The sequence below is a fragment of the Bufo gargarizans genome, chromosome 2 (genome assembly GCF_014858855.1).
Source record: "Bufo gargarizans isolate SCDJY-AF-19 chromosome 2, ASM1485885v1, whole genome shotgun sequence".
Classification (NCBI taxonomy): Eukaryota; Metazoa; Chordata; class Amphibia; order Anura; family Bufonidae; genus Bufo; species Bufo gargarizans.
In genome coordinates, this window is record NC_058081.1 from 545411258 (window position 1) to 545426640 (window position 15383).

Here is a 15383-nt window from a genome sequence, read left to right on the forward strand (position 1 = left end):
GCATTCTCAGTGGATCCGCATCCACTGAGAATGCATTAGGGCCAGACGGCTGCGTTCAGGGCCGCTTGTGAGCCCCTTCAAACTGAGCTCACGAGCGGACACCTGAACGCAGGTGTGAAAGTAGCCTTAACCCCTTAAGGACCGGGCTCATTTTCACCTTAAGGACCAGGCCATTTTTTGCAAATCTGACCAGTGTCACTTTAAGTGCTGATAACTTTAAAACACTTTGACTTATCCAGGCCATTCTGAGATTGTTTTTTCGTCACATATTGTACTTCATGACACTGGTAAAATAAAGTCAAAAAAATAAATTTTTTTGCATAATAAAATACCTAATTTACCAAAAATTTTGAAAAATTTGCAAATTTCAAAGTTTCAGTTTCTCTACTTCTGTAACACATAGTAATACCCCCAAAAATTGTGATGACTTAACATTCCCCATATGTCTACTTCATGTTTGAATTATTTTGGGAATGATATTTTATTTTTTGGGGATGTTACAAGGCTTAGAAGTTTAGAAGCAAATCTTGAAATTTTTCAGAAATTTACAAAAACCCAATTTTTAGGGACCACTACAGCTCTGAAGTCACTTTGCAAGGCTTACATAATAGAAACCGCCCAAAAATGACCCCATTCTATAAACTACACCCCTCAAGGTATTCAAAACTGATTTTACAAACTCCGTTAACCCTTTAGGTGTTGCACAAGAGTTATTGGCAAATGGGGATGAAATTTGAGAATTTCATTTTTTTTGCCTAATTTTCCATTTTAACCCATTTTTTCCACTAACAAAGCAAGGGTTAACAGCCAAACAAGACTGTATCTTTATTGCCCTGACTCTGCTGTTTACAGAAACACCCAATATGTGTCTGTAAACTACTGTACGGCCACACAGCGGGGCGTAGAGTGAAAGGTGCGCCGTATGGTTTTTGGAAGCCAGATTTTGCTGGACAGTTTTTTTGACACCATGTCCCATTTGAAGCCCCCTGATGCACCCCTAGAGTAGAAACTCCATAAAAGTGACCCCATCTAAGAAACTACACCCCTCAAGGTATTCAAAACTGATTTTACAAACTCCGTTAACCCTTTAGGTGTTGCACAAGAGTTATTGGCAGATGGGAATGAAATTTGAGAATTTCATTTTTTTTGCCTAATTTTCCATTTTAACCCATTTTTTCCACTAACAAAGCAAGGGTTAACAGCCAAACAAGACTGTATCTTTATTGCCCTGACTCTGCTGTTCACAGAAACACCCAATATGTGTCTGTAAACTACTGTACGGCCACACAGCGGGGCGTAGAGTGAAAGGTGCGCCATATGGTTTTTGGAAGCCAGATTTTGCTGGACAGTTTTTTTGACACCATGTCCCATTTGAAGCCCCCTGATGCACCCCTAGAGTAGAAACTCCATAAAAGTGACCCCATCTAAGAAACTACACCCCTCAAGGTATTCAAAACTGATTTTACAAACTTCGTTAACCCTTTAGGTGTTGCACAAGAGTTATTGGCAGATGGGAATGAAATTTGAGAATTTCATTTTTTTGCCTAATTTTCCATTTTAACCAATTTTTTCCACTAACAAAGCAAGGGTTAACAGCCAAACAAGACTGTATCTTTATTGCCCTGACTCTGCCGTTTACAGAAACACCCCATATGTGGCCGTAAACTACTGTACGGCCACACAGCGGGGCGTAGAGTGAAAGGTGCGCCGTATGGTTTTTGGAAGCCAGATTTTGCTGGACAGTTTTTTTGACACCATGTCCCATTTGAAGCCCCCCTGATGCACCCCTAGAGTAGAAACTCCATAAAAGTGACCCCATCTAAGAAACTACACCCTCAAGGTATTCAAAACTGATTTTACAAACTTCGTTAACCCTTTAGGTGTTGCACAAGATTTAATGGAAAATAGAGATACAATTTCAAAATTTCACTTTTTTGGCAGATTTTCCATTTTTTATTTTTTTTTCCAGTTACAAAGCAAGGGTTAACAGCCAAACAAAACTCATTATTTATGGCCCTGATTCGGTAGTTTACAGAAACACCCCATATGTGGTCGTAAACTGCTGTACGGGCACACGGCAGGGCGCAGAAGGAAAGGAATGCCATACGGTTTTTGGAAGGCAGATTTTGCTGGACTGTTTTTTTGACACCATGTCCCATTTGAAGCCCCCCTGATGCACCCCTAGAGTAGAAACTCCAAAAAAGTGACCCCATCTAAGAAACTACACCCCTCAAGGTATTCAAAACTGATTTTACAAACTTCGTTAACCCTTTAGGTGTTGCACAAGATTTAATGGAAAATAGAGATACAATTTCAAAATTTCACTTTTTTGGCAGATTTTCCATTTTTTATTTTTTTTTCCAGTTACAAAGCAAGGGTTAACAGCCAAACAAAACTCATTATTTATGGCCCTGATTCGGTAGTTTACAGAAACACCCCATATGTGGTCGTAAACTGCTGTAAGGGCACACGGCAGGGCGCAGAAGGAAAGGAATGCCATACGGTTTTTGGAAGGCAGATTTTGCTGGACTGTTTTTTTGACACCATGTCCCATTTGAAGCCCCCCTGATGCACCCCTAGAGTAGAAACTCCAAAAAAGTGACCCCATTTTAGAAAGTACGGAATAGGGTGGCAGTATTGTTGGTACTAGTTTAGGGTACATATGATTTTTTATTGCTCTATATTACACTTTTTGTGAGGCAAGGTAACAAGAAATAGCTTTTTTGGCACGTGTTTTTTTTTTTGTTATTTACAACATTCATCTGACAGGTTAGATCATGTGGTAATTTTATAGAGCAGGTTGTCACGGACGCGGCGATACCTAATATGTATACAATTTTTTTTTATTTATGTAAGTTTTATACAATAACTTTTTTTTAAAACCAAAAAATTGTTTAGTGTCTCCATAGTCTAAGAGCCATAGTTTTTTCAGTTTTTGGGCGATTATCTTGAGTAGGGTCTAATTTTTTGCGGGATGAGATGACGGTTTGATTGGCACTATTTTGGGGTGCATATGACTTTTTGATCGCTTGCTATTACACTTTTTGTGACGTAAGATGGCAAAAAATAGCTTTTTTTACACCGTTTTTTTTTTTTTTTTTTACGGTGGTCATCTGAGGGGTTAGGTCATGTGATATTTTTATAGAGCCGGTCGATACGGACGTGGCGATACCTAATATGTATACTTTATTTTTATTTATGTAAGTTTTACACAATGATTTTATTTTTGAAACAAAAAAAATCATGTTTTAGTGTTTCCATAGTCTAAGAGCCATAGTTTTTTCAGTTTTTGGGCGATTATCTTGAGTAGGGTCTCATTTTTTGCGGGATGAGATGACGGTTTGATTGGTACTATTTTGGCGTACATGCGACTTTTTTGATCACTTTTATTACCTTTTTTGGGAAGTAAGGTGGGCAAAATTTCAATTTTCTCATAGTTTTTATTTTTTTATTTTTATGGCGTTCACCGTGCGGGGAAAGTAACATGACCGTTTTATAGATCAGGTCGTTACGGACGCGGCGATACCTAATATGTGTAGTGTATTTTATTTTTTTAATTTTTATTCAGTGATAAATGTTTTTTTTTTTTATCTTAACTTTTTTCACTTTTTTTTTTATTTTTTTGACCCAGACCCACTTGGTTCTTGAAGATCCAGTGGGTCTGATGTCTGTATAATACAGTACAGAACCTATATAGGGTTCTGCACTGTATTTTACTTACACTGAACAGATCTATGCTTTCAGCACAGATCTGTTCAGCACCATGGACAGCAGGACGCCTGAGCAGGCGTCCTGTTGCCATGGGAACCTTCCCCGTCTGCCACAACTTCGCAGACGGGGAAGGGTAAGGACGGGGCTCTCGGGGGGATGCCTGGGGGCTCTCTCCCTCTCCCATCGGGGGGCTGCAAAGGCACAGCAGCCCCCCGATGGGAGAGGGAGGGAGCTCCATGCACTGTTAACCTTTTCCATACAGCGGTCCATACGGACCGCTGTATGGAAAGGGTTAAACGGCTGACATCGCATCAACGATGTCAGCCGTTTATACCAGGGTGCCAGCAATGTGCTGGCACCCTGGTATATCCACTAGAAACCAACGATTATTCAAGGGGAGGCGGGCGGGGGATCGCGATCCCGCCTGCCGCACCGCCCGCCTCCCGCAACGCCCCCACCGCCTGCGACACCCCCCCTGCACCACCCGCCGCCATCAAATCGTGCAGGGGTGCAGGGGGAAGGTGAAATCTTGATCTTAGGCACTCTGAAGTTTCTGATCCCCGCGGTCAGGGACCGCGGGGATCAGAAACTGCAAAAAGCGCAGCAAACCGCAGGTCTGAATTGACCTGCGGTTTGCTGCGATCGCCGACACGGGGGGGTCAAATGACCCCCCCCTGCGTTGTTACGGGATGCCGGCTGAATGATTTCAGCCGAAATCCCGTTCCGATTAACCCCCGCGGCGCCGGAATTCAGATTTTAAGTCAGGACGTACCGGTACGTCCTCGGTCCTTAAGGACTCGGGAAATAGGGCGTACCGGTACGTCCTCGGTCCTTAAGGGGTTAAATTCATTGGGCAGCCGGATCCGGCAGGCTATTCCTCTCCCGGAACAGCCTGCCGGATGATTATGTGTGAAACTAGAGTTAACTGTTTTAAGTCCTGCTTTCAGCTTCAATGTCAACCAGCTTGCTATCCCATCCAGGGGCGTTCCTAGGTTGAAACATTTGGGACCTGGGCCCCTGATTTGTGTCCTAGGTACAGAATGTCCTGCCTGCCTGCTAGATTCAGCTGTATTGTCGCCCTCAGGATGGTAATACATTTAGATTGAATGCACTGGAAGAGCTGAAGGACATCACAGGTCATGTGACCAGTAAAATAGGCAGTGGTTGACAAGGACCTGGGATGATGTCAAAATCATGTGACCAGTGCAGGAAAGGAAGGCAGTGAAGAGGAGAATTCCCCGGGAAAGAAGCTGAGGTGATGTCTGCCAAATAAGGAGAGATAAGTGAAGGGAGAGGCAGAGGAATACTGGGATTTGTGGTTATTTAACTGGCACTGTATGTTAGGGCTGAAGGTAGGGATGTTATTAACATAGGACTGTGTGTTGATAGTGGCTGTAGGAGGGAGTGATGTTATTTACATGGGACTGTATGTTGGAGGAGGCTGAGGGAGGGAGTGATATAATTTGCATGGGACTGTATGCAGTGTCGGACTGAGGTGCATAGGGCCCACCAGTGGAAATTATTGTAGGGGCCCACCCTACAGCTACCAAAAATAAATATTATGTGTTCATTTTTCAGGCTCATGCACATAAATATTTGCAGTATAGCACACAATACAGTGTGCAAAACAAAACAGTATTGTGCACTGCTCTATATCAAATAGTTTCTCATTAAGCAGCTCATTGTAGTTGATAACCTAATCTGTTAAGGTCCCTTTACACAGGGCCACAGAGCAGGAGATTGTTGGGAAGAAAGCGTTCCTTCCCTCAATTGCATGCTCTTTAACGGAGGAGAACGCTGTATTTACATGCAGTGATCTCCATTGTATCAGGAGCAGTGATCACTGCTGTCAATGTTCTTCCCCATACTGACTAGTTGTTTGCCAGCACACAGCAAAATCTACTTCCAGTAAATTATCATTTTTATGAGTGCACAAACGATCGAATCATGGTACCCGATGAATCAGCCTACATGGCATCTACCGCAGCCAGTACACCCAAGAGCTACTGCAGCATTCCACATCAGTGTGTAAATGGGACACGTTAAACATCTGAATATATATATATATATATATATATATATATATATATGTGTTTATTTGCAATGTATGGTATTTCCTATTATCTGGCTGGCAATTTAATTTACATCCATTCCCCCTAGGTGGTGCTGTCACTACACTATATATAGCTTTGGGTGTGTCTAGCTTAGAGAAGAATGTTATGTTGGAGTTAGTTAGTAGTAGTTGGTGAGAGGAGGAGAAGCAAGTTCATGGAGCAGATAAACAGGCTAAAGTTACCATGTAACTGTTTCCCTTTCCTCTGGTCCCTGATCAAGCCTGGAGAAGACCACCACAGCAACCAAGCACCAGACAGTAGTGATGGACGAACATCGGCCGTGACGGTTCGCGAACTGCAAGTTCGCGGCAGGCCTCATTCACTTTAATGGCATGAGAACCTGAAAACTCTTAAGCTCATATTTGCAGCAACCAAATACTTAGTAGAAGTGTACAAATAGTCCCACAACATGGACAGTGACATAATAGAGGGGGATCAATGACAAAAATTCCAACCAAAAATATGTATCTTAATCGGGACATTTTTATGCGGTAGATTACACTGTCATTGGATATCAATTTTACAGCAGGCCAGTGGACTACAGGCCCCAAAAATTATGCATTCAACGTACCCGTATTTTTCGCCCTATAAGACGCACCGGCCCATAAGACGCACCTAGGTTTTTGGGGAGGAAATAAAAAATTTTTTTTTACCAAAAGCTGTGCTTTTGATGGGTTTGGAACTAATGGTGGTCTCTGGATGGCACTATTACTGGGGATCTGTGAAGGACACTAGTATGGGGGATCTATGGATGACGCACTGTTATGGGGGGATCTGTGGATGACACACTGTTATGGGGGGATATGTGGATTACGCACTGTTATGAGGGATCTGTGGATGTCGGACACTGTTATGGGGGGATCTGTGGATGACCGACACTGTTATGGGGGGATCTGTGGATGACAGACACTGTTATGGGGGATCTGTGACAGACACTGGTATGGGGGGATCTGTGGCTTTCACTGTTACAGGGGGATCTGTGACTGGCACTGTTACAGGGGGGATCTGTGGATGGCACTGTTAGAGGCGGTAGGAGTGGAAAAGGAGGAGTCAGCCGAGGAGGAGACGGAGGATGGATTAGGAGGAGGAGAAGAAGAGGCAGGTCTGCATACAATCCGTGGCAGTAACACCAAATCCACACTGGTGCCGCGGGTTGCATGCTTGACAGTCGTCAGAATGTTCACCCAGTGGGCAGTAGAAGTTATGTATCTTCCCTGCCTGTGTTTGCTAGACCACATGTCTGTGGTCAGATATATCTTGGCACCTGCACTGTGTGCCAGAGATACATTCACTTGCCGCTGAACGTGGCCATATAGCTCCGGGATGCCCTTCTGGGAGAAATATTTCCTTCCGGGGACCTTCCATTGCGGTGTGCCAATGGCCACAAATTTTCAAAAGGCCTCCGAGTCCACCAGTTTAAAAGGCAGACTAGTAGTTCCGACAAGCCAGCGGTCAGCCGTTGGGCAAGAGGGTTATCTGGCGTCATCATCTTTTTTCATTCGAACATTTGGGCCATGGAAGCCTGCATTTTGCCATATGAACGCGCTGATAACACGGTGGAAGGTGAAGTGGAGTACAAATGGGAGGAGAGAGGAGAAGGAGAAGATGCAGGACAGGGAGCACCAGGAGTGTCTCTTTGTGGGTTCTGATGATGTTGCTCCATTTGGGCTTGGTGATGGGAGGCCAGGTGCCTTCCTAAGGTGGTCATGCCTAAGTGAGTGTTGGGCTTACAGTGACTTATCCGTTGACAGCACAGGCTCCAGATGGCAACACTATTGTCAGCAGCGGATATGTTAAAAAAAGCTCACACTGCGAAGCCATGTACCTGCGTCCTGGGAGCGCCAGATGTGACCGTGCATGGTGGTTGGCTCGTTCCAGTTACATTATCAGTCTGCTTTTTGCCTCCTGTGCACTGTAAGTTCTACCTGCTACTCCTCCTTCTCCTCCCCATCTGCTGCTCCGTCTTTCCCTCTGAAATCCCCTCCTCTTCCTCTCTTGTGGGCACCCACATGACGTCAATCGACACGTCATCATCGTCACCTTCACCACCACTGACAGTAGAGATCTCGGAGTTGGCAGCAACAGCGGGGACCACCCTCCTTGGGCTGATCTAGGTACTGTTGTCAGACTGCTGGGTGGCGACCGTTGATACCTCCTCTTCCTGATCCGATGCCAAGAATGGCTGCGTATCGGTAAGTCTTGCAATGGATGGGAAAATAATTCCTCTGACTCGAGAGGGGATATGGTGGTGGTAATGTCTTTGAGGCTGCACACAGCAGACAGTGAAGAGGGTGCAGATAGAGAGGATGAGGAGGGTGCAGAAGCGGAAGGCCGAGTGAGCCACTCAACCAAGTCTGGTGCGTCCTTTGAAGAAATCGCACGCATCTTCTGCAACTTCCGACTTAGGCTCTGGCCTGGTGCACCTGCCCGACCCCTACCACCCCTGCTGAATGGCCTGCCTCTTTCTCTGCCTGTCATTTTCAAAATTACCCTATGACAAAAGTCTCTATAGAAGAGAAGTATTTGTGAAATAAGGTATATCACACCCCTGCACTACCTAAATGCACTATATAGAAAGTATATTATTGGTATATCACACCCCTGCTTTTTTTTTTGGGGGGGGGGGGGGCAACTGGTTTATCACACCTATAGAAATTATTTGTTCCAATGGCATTTGTCACTATCTGTAGCTTCGGTAACGCAGCAAAACCGCAAACAAATGCTGTACTACCCAAATGCACTATATAGAAAGTATATTATTGGTATATATCACCCCTGCTTCAATCAGTTTTTGTGGGTGGCAACTGATATATCACGCCAGTAGAAATTATTTGTTCCAATGGCGTTTGTCACTATCTGTAGCTGTGGTAACATAGCAAACCGCAAACAAATGCTGCACTACCTAAATGCACTATATAGAAAGTATATTATTGGTATATCACACCCCTGCTTCAATCTGTTTTTTGAGGGGGTAACTTGTATATCACACCAGTAGAAATTATTTGTTCCAATAGCGTTTGTCCCTCTGTGTAGCTGCAGTATTGCAGCAGAACCGCACACAACTGCTGCACAATACAAATGCATTATAATATACTTTCTATGTTAGAAAGTATATTATAAGTATATTACACCCCTCAGTAAGTCACACCTATCGATAGCACTCCTATACCAGTCCTTAAAAGGACTTTTGTGGTCATATTAGCTAGTGTTTGGTGTCCCTAACAGTCTGTCCCTGCTACACACAGCAACCTCTCCCTACACTGGCAAAAGACTGAATGTAAAATGGTGGCCAGATTGGGTTTATTTATAAGGTAGGGGGTATGTCCATGTGCTGAAACATCTCAATAGACTTTTTTTTCTCTCAGGCTATGAGCTGAGCGCTGCGATTGGCCAGCGCTACAGCATGGGAGAATGAGACGCCGGCAGGTTCAACTGGGTGGAGCCTAACTATGAAGATACCGGAGGCTATACCGGGAGAATGGAGCGGCACCCAGGTATAACAGTAAGTGCAGGGAGATCCCTGGGCACCGCTCTCCATGTCTGTATAGTTAGTTTAGATGTTTTATTCTAGTGAAAGGTCCTCTTTAACAGCTAAATCTTTCTTATCTACCTCATTAGCACAAGTGCCTGAGAGCATCTTTCCGAGAGCCAGGACACAAATGGACAGTTAGTGTGCAGAATTGTCCTTATCCACTAAACAAGCCTTCCGGGTCATAGTGGAAAAGCCTAAACCTATTTAGAAGAGTATCCTTCAAATAATGAAGCAGATATTTTTGCTGCCACAAGGGAGATCACCCTCAAAGGATACCTCATAGTAACTATATATATCAGCATAGTTTAGAGTGCTATAGAGTGGACTTGGGATTACCACCAGGATCCTTGCCTGTAAAGTGTCTACTTTAAAAGGGACAACTCCTTCATTGACCACTGCCACTACCTGATAAAAGGATTACAATTGAACTTATTATTACTTATGCTATACAAAAAGCTTTCCATTGATGAACTGTACCAACTATCCAGAGATTATTCATTTGTAGTAAATGTTCAACAGTTTTTTAACAAACGCCTCCTCACTCTTACTACTGAAACTCTCAACATTTGCACCTTGTGGTGCTGGCGTCACAAACCATGGGCCCAGCCACCAAAGCACCTTAAACACCTACACCATCAAGGGCACTGTGGCAGGTGCAGAACTATGAAGTGCCTTTTGCGCTGTGGCATTAGAAGAATTTTGATATCTCTGACTTTTAGTCTAACCAGACTGTCTGTAATTCCTCTAGCGCCGTTCTATGGAAACAGTAGGTTTAAAGAGCACACCAAATGCTTCAAATAACTTCTTTATTAACTTCAAATTTTCTTCATATATAACACTGCCGCCTCCGCAGCAGATAGTCCATGTACATAACAAATGTTGAAAAGATATCGCAAAATGGCGGTATGCATAAGATGGTGGTTCAACTGTTCAATCTTGTTCAACCGAAAATGGTGGATATATTTCTCTCTTGAGTAACTGCACTCTCGCTTTAAGTTATTTAAGCACTTTATGATCTCTCTGAAAGGTATATCTGAGGTCTAACTAACTGTTCACTTGCAGTATGCAGTTAGCAGTGACTATTTGCAGATTGGTTGAATATGATCTGGTATGGTTGTATGCAATTTGGATTGCAATACAGAATCTAAATGCTTGCAATGGCATGCTTGTAATTGTAGCTTGAAATTTGAAACTTGCAATTGAATTTGTATGCAATTGTATGGCTCAGTATGCTTGCAATTTGGTGGAACTGTAAGTAAACACATATATAACTGGATCAGTATACAGTTTTAATCACAATACTAACAACATGAACATTATATAACTGTTTTAAATACCTATATTGGCCTCTTGTTCCCATAAAGCTCAGCTCTCGGTGGAGTGAATGTTTATTCAGCTCCTGTGTCTGGTGAATAATGATTTTAGCAGCAGGAGCTGGTGGAATTCCCAGACAGGCTGTCTGTGAGGCTGGCTGTAATAGGTGAAAACTCTTGCTGTGTGAGAAGTTGGCTGTTGTTTCTGCTGTGTCACTGAACTTACCTTACATTACAAAATAAATCTTAAAGGTATTTTATCATTTTCTGCTTCTGTGAACACAAAATATAACAGTTATATGACATCCAAAACATGATGTCACAGTAAATAACTCTGTGTTTGTCTTTAACACATAAACATAGGAACTGTATTAAGGTTATTGGCAGGTTTAGCTGTATACACATATAAAGCTATACTAGCAACCTAGGACAGATCTTAGCTGGCCAGCTACACTCCCACCAAAATTACCTATAATTCTATGTTCTTAGTGGTAGGACTTGAACATGAATTTAATACATTTTCCATCAGGTTCTCAACTTTCAAGTGTCTTTTATCACTCTCAAGTAGAACAACTAACTTCTGTATAGGACGTTCCAACTTGAGTGAAGTAGTTGGACGTTTTTCTTTTTTGTCAAGTTTTGAGTCTCCTATTTGTAACAAACACTCTTCTTACTAGTTTGTCTTCATCCTTTTGAACTTCTAGAACTTTGGCCAATTTCCATTGACTTCTAGGTAAATCTTCTTCTTTCACTAACACTATGTCACCAACTTGGACATTTCTTCTGGGTGTTTGCTATTTACATCTTAGCATAAGATTGACTACATAGTCTTTCCTCCATCTATTCCAAAACTGTTCTGATAGATATTAAACTCTTCTCCATCTCATTCTGGCATATAAATCCTCTCTGGTGAACTTGCCTGGCGGCGGCTGTATGAAATCAGACTTAAAGGGGTTGTCTGGGATCAAAGTAATTTTTAAAAACTTTAATAATCACCTTGACATTACACAGTAAAGTCATTCTGATGCTCTGTGTATTTTTTTCATCCCCTTTGCTCCTATGTGTCCCTAATACTGCTGTCAGTATTGTTTACATAGCAGCTCCTGTGCTATGTAATTTCCGGCCACACTGCCTCATGGGTCCCACAAGGCTGGTGACTTTGCAGCTGGATCTCACAAGCCTTTTGACTCCCCCTAATCAGTATTCCGCCTCCTGCCATTCATACTCCTCATCAGTATTACTCCACTAAAACAACCTTTTTCTAAGCATACAAACTAAATCCCTCCCTGCTTCCACGTATCTGCTCTCTGCTAGCATTGCATAAAAGACAATAGTGGCAGGGAGTGATCTGACTGGCATGTAGGGACATGGGAGGCGTGGTTAGCACCCATACTGTAGCACATCCCATTCATTGCAAATGACCATGGGAGGCGTGCACTATGCTAAATAGCATAGTTTGCTGTCTCCAATAGAACCTCCTTCTACCCCTAATAACACTCCTCTATGGCCAGTGATGTCATCGCCAGAGGGGGCGTTCCTTAGTGAGGCGAGTTCCCTCCTCCAAATACTGCCTCCTTCTTTCCAGACTAATGCCCTCTGTGCCCGGTAATGTCACAGAGAGGTATGGTTTAGCTGACATTTACCTCCTACTGACAGCGTCCTTGCTAGCTGCAGAACGATCCTGTGTGCTGGTGACGTGATCAAACTCCTTGCTAAGCGGAATAAGAAGCTTAGCACACCAGTAAGGAGCCTGGTATGTCACAGAATCTTTGAAAATCTGAACTTCCGGCTAAGAATTTATGAAATAAATACAGGGCATCAGAAAACTCTGGCAAAGGTTGGACAGGAATGTATATAATATTTATGTGCTTGTTGTACCCTTACAACAATGTCCCCAATCCCAGACAACCCCTTTAAGGTGAAGTAGATGGTTGGGAGTTAAAGGGTCCAAACTTGTTGGATCGTTGATGTTATCAACTGTAAGTTGACGACTGTTAACAATAGACATTACTTCATAGAATAGGGTCCTAAGTGAAACATCATCTATTCTTCAGGCATTCTTTTTCAACACTGAACTTAACACATTTCTTACAGTTTTGATTTCTCTTTCCCAAACTCCTCCTGTATAGCTTGCATGTGGAGCATTCATGTGAAAATCACACTGTTTATCTAACAAATACTCATATACTTTTTCTTTATCAATATCTTTTAGAGCTTTATTCAATTCATTCTTTGCTCCGACAAAATTAGATCCTTGGTCAGATCTCTCTGACGGTACCTCTAATGGCTATTAAACATCTCAAGGCATTGATGAATGCATCAGTAGACATATCTTCTAACATTTCTAGGTGAATCGCTCTGGAGCTCAGACATGTAAATATTAGTCCATATCTCTTGTACTCCTTGTGGTTTTGCTTGGTGATGAATGAGCCAAAACAATCCATTCCACTATAAAGAAGTGGTGGTGATGGGTTTACACGATCTGCCGGTAAATCTGCCATTCTTTGCCCTTTGGTAGGTCTACGTGCCTTTCTGCAGACTACACAATTACTTATATACTTTGCTATAACTTTGCTTCCTTTCACAATCCAGTAACCACCTTCTCTCAAACAGCTTTGGGTAAAGCTTCTTCCTTGATGCAAGGATTTGTTGTGGTAGTGATCAATAATCAATCTTGTGAAGGTAGAGTTTTTGGGTAGAATTGCTGGATACTTCACTCTGCTAGGTAACGATGCATTTTCCAGTCTCCTTTCCACCTTCAGTATACCATTCTGCAGAACAAGATTACGCTTGTACAATGTGCAGTTGTTTGGAAGCCTTCTAAGGTTCTTGTCTAAGTCTCTTCAACTCTTCACTGTAGAATCTCTGTTGAATGAGTCTTTTGACTGTTTATTCAGCTTTCATTCTTTCTTCTACATTCAACAACTCCTTCTTTCTGATTCCCTTTGCCAAACGTTGAATTCGAGCTACTACGTTTATGACTGTATTCCATTTTGAACATCTGGCTAGTCTTTCAAGTATGTCATTTTGACACTTGGAAGCAGTGCTCAATGTTTGTACAACTTTTACTTCTGGATCAGCCATAGACAATTCTGTGTAACATTTACTGGGCATGGTTTCCTTTTCCCAAAGGAATTTTGGACCTGTGAACCAATTTGAATTTTTTAATTCAGCTACATTTAGGCCTCTTGAAGCATGATCTGCTGGGTTATGCTTTGTGTCATTGTGATGCCAATGTTACGGGTATATTTCCTGAATTTTCTCAACTCTGTTGGCGACAAAGATATGGAATCTTCGAGCTTTGTTGTTTATGTATTCTAGGACAACTTGTGAGTCTGTCTAAAAATATTCTTCATCTATTTTTAATTCCAATTATTCTCTCAGAAACTTACTTACTGATGCTGGAACTACAGCTGCTGTCAGTTCAAGTCTTGGTATTGTCTGAATACTGGTAGGTGCAACTCTGGCCTTCCCCATAACTAGGGCACAGTGTATGTTCTCTTCTCCTATTACTCTGATGTACGAGCACTGACCATATCCATAACTACTGGCATCTCAAAAACAATGAAGTTCTATTTTCTTGTAATTTCCGAAATCATGAGGTACAATACATCTGGGTATCCGAAATTCTCTAAAGTTTTGCAACTCTCCCACCTTGGCCTCAAATATTCAGGTATGGGCTCATCCCATCCTAACTTCTGTCTGCATAATTCTTGCCGTATTTCTTTTGCTTTGAGGATTACTGGGGTGAAGAATCCCAATGGATCAAATATAGAAGCCACTGCGGAAAGAATGTTTTGTCTAGTTGCAACTTTCTCTTCAATAGATACTTCAAAGAAGAACTTGTGGTTCTCTACATTCCATCGCAATCCAAGTACGTTCTGAACTGGAAGATGATCATAATTGAGATCTACATTCTTCATTGTTGCTGCACATTCAGAGTCACTGATGGATTCCAGTACCTCTCTGTTGTTTGAGATTAATTTGTGAAGGCGAAGGTATCCTTCTGTAGACTCTAGACTTATGAGACCATCATCTACATAAAAGTTTTTCTTCAGAAAATGTGCAGCTTATGGCCAATCCTTTTCATTCTGATTGGCCAGGTACTTCATACCATAATTGGCGCAACCTGGATATGATGCTGCTCCAAACAAGTGTACTTTCATTCTGTATTCTGCTAGCTCTGTATCTCCATCCTCCCACCATAGAAACCTCAGGAAGTCTCTATCTTCATTTTTCACATGAAACTGGTCAAACTGTCAAAACTTCACGTCACACATGACCGCTACGGGATACTTTCTGAATCTACAGAGTACTTCAGGCAGAGCGTTTGTAAGATCTGGTCCTTTTAGTAGATGATCATTCAATGCAACACCATTGTACTTTGCTGAACAATCAAATACTACTCTAATCTTATCTGGTTTCTTTGAGTGGTAAACACCTTCGTGTGGGATGTACCACACTTCTCCTTCTTTAGGTTGGTTATTAACTTTTTCTGCATGTCCTTCTTTGAGGATGTCTTCCATGAATTTCAAAGAATCCTGCTTGAATTTGGGAGCTGTTCCCATCTTTTTCTTCAAACATTTCAATCTTACTAGGGCAAGGTTTCGGTTATTTTGCAGACGAGGTCGTTCTCTAAAAGGTAAGGGCATTTCAAGATGACCTTGTTGATTCTGCTGAATATTTTCTTCCAGAGTATGTACAAACTTTATG